Here is a 6,515-nt window from a genome sequence, read left to right on the forward strand (position 1 = left end):
GCTCAGGGGTTCTTGACCTTTTCTGTGTCAAGGATTCCTTCAGCAGTCAGTCTGCTGAAGTCTGTGAGCCCCTTCTTGGAATAGACTTAAAAACATCAAATAAAATAATTAGACTTCTAAAGGAAAACAATTATACTGAAATAAAGATATAATTATTTTCCTTTATCTAAGTTCACAGGTTCTTTGAATATATTCTGTGCTTAGGAACTCCTAGTCTTAAATCTAGGTTCCGAAATCTTCCTTCTGATTTTCATGTCTCTGAATCTAGGAGATGCCACAGTTAAATCTGATAATCCTTCTGAGGGTGTTCAATTTTTTTAGATGGCAGGCTGCTCCCTTTTTTCTAGGTGACTTCCCAGGCTTCACATGGAGATTGATAGATAATCATTCTTTCTCTTTGATATTGTAGATTTCTCTGCTAAGGCCTGTTTGTAGTATAAGTGTACACAGTAGGGTGGAGTAGGGGAAAGATTGCATGGCCTGTGAGGCTGTAATATTTGATACCCTTGTTTCTACAACAAACTTTAGACCACAATAGAATCTGGGTTCACTGAGAAAGTCCAGCAACCCCTTCCTCTTATAAGTCCCACCTTCTTTTGGGATCTACTCAGTCCACAAGACTCTTAGCACCAGTAAAAGGCAAGCTCCATTTTGGTCCATTCTCATTGTGGCCCTAGACTGACTGCTTTTTGGCTTTATCTCCAGCATCTCCTTGGCATAGAACAGCAATCTCCCTTATAATTAGGCCACTGAAGGCCTGCTCAGCATCTATTCCTCTCAAGGCTTAGAGACCCTGTTGCTCTCCTGCTGCTATTACTGTACTGTTTCCCAAGCTACCATCTGTTTCATACTTTTTTTTTGCTATTCTTGTGGCCTTGGGCAAGTGCCCTAAATCTTTTAGAATGAGAATCACTAGGTCAGTGTAGCTCAGGGGTAGTCAACATATTTTTTTTTTAATCTCTTCTCAGTCAACCTTATAGCCATGTCTGTAGACATCCAAAAGGGGGGCTCAGGAAGCTGTTAGGTCCTTTTGATTCACCCTTCTGTATAGAAGATCCCCAGAATTTAGTCTTGCCTAAGTCAGGGAACTGAATTGTCCTCATGAGTTATTCAGAAGTCAGCTTGATTTTAGTGCTTCAGATAGTCTTCCCCATCATGTATATCATTGTTCTTGTTCTCTGTATTTCACTTTGCATTACATCACACATGTCTTCTCGTGTTGCCCTTTTCCACATTTTCACCATTTTTATTGCCCAGTAGCATAAGGCTATGGGTTTTGTTTCATGCATTGTTGTTTCCTGAAAAGTATTATAAAAGATACTGTAAAGGAAATAGAATTACATTTATATATCTCCCTGTACATCTAAATGTCTCTGTATCTATCTGTCTGTCTATTTATCTCTCTAGCCAGAAAAGAATATCAAATGTAGTAAGAATGATAACCATGGAAAATTGATGAAGAGCTAGAATGTTGTACTAGTGTCCCTGAAATACTAGAAGAATTAGAGGAAGTCCTCCAATGCAATGAGCATCAAAGATTTGTGGTAAGACATAGATAAGAGTAATATAGGATAGAAAGACTTAGAAGGGCTACACTCCGCACCCACAAGCATGAAATCAGATACAATTCCCTTTTGTTTAATGAGCATTTATTAAGCTCCTACTATGTTGCTTGGCACTGTGCTAAGCACTGATGATATAAATACTAACAATCCTTCCCTCAAGGAGCTTCCATTCTACAGTGCAATGTGGTATACAAACATATAAGTAAATATAAGATCCATCAGAGTATCTAAGAAATAAGTTGTTGATACTGGTGTGTTATATATAATTTTTGAAATGATGAAGTCAGATGCTTGGATTTTATTTCAATGAAGTCAGTTTTCTACCAGGTCACATCTCCCCAAGGGAATACCTTCTTCTTCTGGGTCTTTTCATCTTTCTGTCCTCTCTGTCAGATTAAGTTGAAATCAGCTTGTAAGATAACAGGTTAAGGAACCCATCAATTAGTCAATAATATTTATTGAATACTTATTGAACTACAAATGATAGAAAAGATATGAAAGGATACATGGACCCTTTACATGGATCATTTCCTTAAAGGAACATGTATTGAGGTTGGGGAACCGAGAATGAAAACATACATATATACACTACCCTCCAATCCTACCCCAATAACTGTTTGCATTCCTACATGGAAAGATAATATTTGTAACTCTTGAGACTTTTCTTAGTATTTGGGTAGGTGGAGGGATTATACACACACACACACACACACACACACACACACACACACACACACACACACATAGACAGAGAGTACAGGTTGAGTTGAATCAGAAGAGATGATATCCATAAAAAAATTAAATTAAGGGGTAAGAGAGGAAAATATTGGGAGGAGAAAGGGAGAAATGGAAGAGGGCAGGCTATCACTTGCAAAAGAGATAAGAAAAATCTTGTTCAAAGGAGGAGAAAAGGAGGAGGTGAGAGGGGAAAAGTGAAGCTTACCTTTTCACATATGGCTTAAGGAGAGAATAACATGCTCACTAAATTTGGTATGAAAATCTATCTTACACTACAGGAAAGTAGGGGAGAAGGGGACAAGTGGAGTGAGGGGGATGGTAGAAGGGAGGGCAAATAAGAGAAGGGAGTATCTAGAAGTAAACACTTTTGGGAAGGGACAAAGTCAAATGAGAGAACAGAAAAAAAGGGGGGACAGGGTAGGATGGAGGGCAATATAGTTAGTCTTACACAACATGACTATTATGGAAGTCTTTTGCAAAATGACACTTAATAGTCTGTACTGAATTGCTTGCCTTCTCAGTGGGGATGGGTATGGAGGGAGGGAGGGAGAGAAGTTGGAATTCCAAATTTTAGAAATGAATGTTGAGAATTATTATAACTGGGAAATAAGAAATATAGGTAATGGGGTATAGAAATTTATCTTACCTTACAAGAAAAGAGAGAAGATGGGTATAAGGCAAGGGTAGGGTGTTACAGAAGGGAGGGTATATTGAGGGAAGGGGTAATCAGAATGCAAGGTATTATGGGCTGGTGGGAGAGGAAAGATGGAGAGAAAAATTGGAACTCAAAATTTTGTGGAAATGAATGTTGAAATCTAAAAATAAATAAATAAAAAAGAAAAAAAATCCTTTTCTTGGTATTGCTCTTTAATGAGACCAACTTTTTTTTTTAATCGTAATGCTTCTCCAAACAGCTTTTGCAGTGTGTCCTGTCAGCCATCAGCCACAATTCCTTTGGAGCCCTTTGATCAAAGTTACTAAAGCCCCATACAGAAGACATTAGTAATGAGGTGTCTGATTGATCTCATCCTCATCAAGTTTAAGACCTCAGAATGACTTTGACAGTTAGCCATTCCCCTGGAGGTGATTTCTGTTGCCTTTAATGTCCACTTTAATCCCAGGATTCTGCAAAAATATTTGCTTGAGGAACAAGACAGAGGTGTTTACTTAGAGCACACAGTGCTGCTCCTGGGGTATGGGAAATGGAGGAAGGGCTAAGCTGAGTTAAAGTATTGGCCTTTGAAACTCTCAAACAGAGTAGGCAGGTCAGAGAATGTCAGCAGCCTACAAAAGCTTCCCCAGTCCTTTGTTTGACAAGCAATGTCAAACCAGTGAATGGTAATTTTCTAGGACCAACTAGATACCAGCAGTGACTAGATTGTAGGTTTCTTTTCTTCCTTTCTCTAAAAAAAAATCTTAAGCAGTCTTTAAAATCAGTTTTAATGAACATTAAATTTGTAAAACTATTACACATACATTATATATGTAATATATTACATATATGATATATGTAATATCACATATTTGATATATAATACATGCAATATATAGTACATATATCTATTTTACAATATATAAAACTATTTATATTGCTCAAGGTTCTCAGAATCTTAATCTTTCTTCAAGGCTTATCTCATATCACCTCCTCCATTAATCCTTTCCATTTCCCCTGATTATTAATGCTCTCTCCTCAAAGTATTTTATATTTACTTACACATAATATATATCCCATGAGAATGTAAGTTACTTGAGGCTAAGGACTGTTTTGTTTCTGTCTTTGTGTAGGGTCTAAGATAATATCTTGTACATAGTAAGTGCTTTAAAATATTTGTCAACGCAGCCCACATAAACTCTGAGTATCTTTGTCCCAACTCTCCCTCTCATAAGAAAGTCTTCGGTCCAGGAATTCTGTCTAGGGTTCTAGAGTTAGTCCTGAAGAGTCAGAAATGATTATCTAATGCCATAAGGTCAAGCCCCTACTGGTGTATCTCCCCCTAAGAATATCAATTGAGAATCATTTAATCGACCAGCCTTAAGTAGCTTTTAAAAAGAAATATTTACTAAGGGGGCACAGTAAGGGCAGTTGGTTAATAACACTGCCCCTCCAAAAGAAAGTTTGTGATGCAGTTTCCCACAAGAGCTTACAATATCTAAGAGAAGGTGGAGTCCTGCTTAGAGTACATGTGTCAATGGAGTAACAACTCATAGCTCCTAGTTTATAGAAGTCCTTTTCTCTCATTGTAGAGTCAAAAAGTCCCCTTTGTAGCTCAAAAAGTCCCCTTTAATCATGGTGTAGCTTCTTTTGTGGGGTCATTGTAGAAACATGAATCTTATGCCTTGTCTGTCCTTGGATTCCAATGAAGACAATGTCAGATAATGAGAGGATACTATGGCTTGGACACTGATGGGAAACTGAGAAGACTAACATTCTCTCAACCCTTTGAAGATTCTCCTCTGATCAAAGGCTGGGGGGAGGTGGGGTGGAGGTGGAAAGGAGAGTTAGTTCAAGGCTGAAGTTCAAGGGGTGGCTCCTCTAAAGAGATTTTACTAGAATGTCACAATTGTTCCAATCTCAAATGATTCTCTTCTTAATTCACTTGATTACCCTTAGGACATGACCAAGTTTTTCCAGCCTATTGAAACATGGTATTTTTATGCATAGTCACTCTAATGTCAAGGACTTTACACACTTATTTGAAAGCTTTACTTGAGGTTGATAAATTAATTATCCTCTTATTTTAATTTCTTCAACCATCCTATCCTTACCTTAAATTTAATTCTCTATTGATGTACATTCTTTGTTAATGTACTTATACCCATTTTAATATAGTAACTTCTCCATATTCTTTTGTATTTTGTTTTTTTCTTTACTTAATGTTAATTCCTAGAAACATTTCTACAGATTGACATAATCTAAGGCATGGAAGGGGTGTAACCTGCATCAATGGAAGGAGTACCCACAGAAATAAGACAACAGATCTTCCATAGTTGTTTACTTTAAGGTCTACTAACATTCTACCTGAATTATACAAAGCATGTAGAGAAAGAGTAGTAGCATGCTCTGGTTGATAGAGGGCTGACCCTAGAGCCAAGAAGATTGGCTTCTGGTTCCATCTCTGACACTTATTAGTTGTGTGACCCAGGGCAATTCACTTAAACTCTCATAGAAGATGCTGAACTGCTTTGGTAGAAGGACCTGGAAAAATCCCTTGTAGAAAGCAGAATTTGAGCTGAGCCTTGAAAGAAGCCAAGGAAGTCAGGAGATGGAGGTAAAAAGAGAGAGCATTCTGGCCAAGGGAGAAAACTAGCGAAAATGAATAGAGTTGGAGGATGGAGTGTTGTGTTTGAGAAACGACAAGGAAGCCAGTGAAACTGAAGCCTGTCTTTGTCTCATTGGTGGCCAGTGGTCTTTCTCCTTAAACCTCACATAGCACTAAGTTTTCCACTTTCTAATGTACTTAAAACACAAACGACATTTAGAGTCAACCAATCCAGACTTCCATAGATCAGTTCTTTCTTTGGAAGTGGAATATCATTTTCCTTCTTAAGTCCTTTGTCATTGAATGAATGATCGTATTACTCAGGATAGCTTTGTGAATATTGCTGTCACTGTCTACAAGATTCTTTTGGTTCTGTTCATTTCATTCTGCATTATTTCATGCAAGTCTTTCTGTGTTTTTTCTGAAGCCAACCTGCTCCTCATTTCTTACAGCACAATAGTATTTCATCACCATCATGTACCACAACTTAGCCAGCTATTCGCTGTTTCTAGCATTTAGCACAATGCTTGACACATAGTAAGTTCTTAATCATTGCTTTTTGACTTACTTGTTAAAGACAGCAGGAGCAAGCTGAACAGGACATCATGGTACTGTGTATATGTGGTAATAAGGGTGTGTGTGTGTGAGTGTGCGTGCATGCGTGTGTGTGTGCTTGCACTCATGTTTGCATTGTCAGAGTTCACATCCTTTTAGTGCTAGAAGGAACCTTAATCCAGCACCTAGTGTGACATTTCCATTTTACAGAAGAGAAAACTGAATCCCACAGACTTTGCCAAGATCGTGTCTCCAGTTAGGGGCAAAATAAGTACTTAAACCTGGTCTCCTTTCTTCTCTACTATGCTGAGGGGTCAAGGAGAAGGTATCCTATTCACATCTGTTGCTCAGTAATGTCTCCCCCAAATTCTCCTTCTCAATACTTAGAATCAGAGGA

The sequence above is a fragment of the Notamacropus eugenii genome, chromosome 2, assembly GCF_028372415.1.
Source record: "Notamacropus eugenii isolate mMacEug1 chromosome 2, mMacEug1.pri_v2, whole genome shotgun sequence".
In the NCBI taxonomy this organism is placed as follows: domain Eukaryota; kingdom Metazoa; phylum Chordata; class Mammalia; order Diprotodontia; family Macropodidae; genus Notamacropus; species Notamacropus eugenii.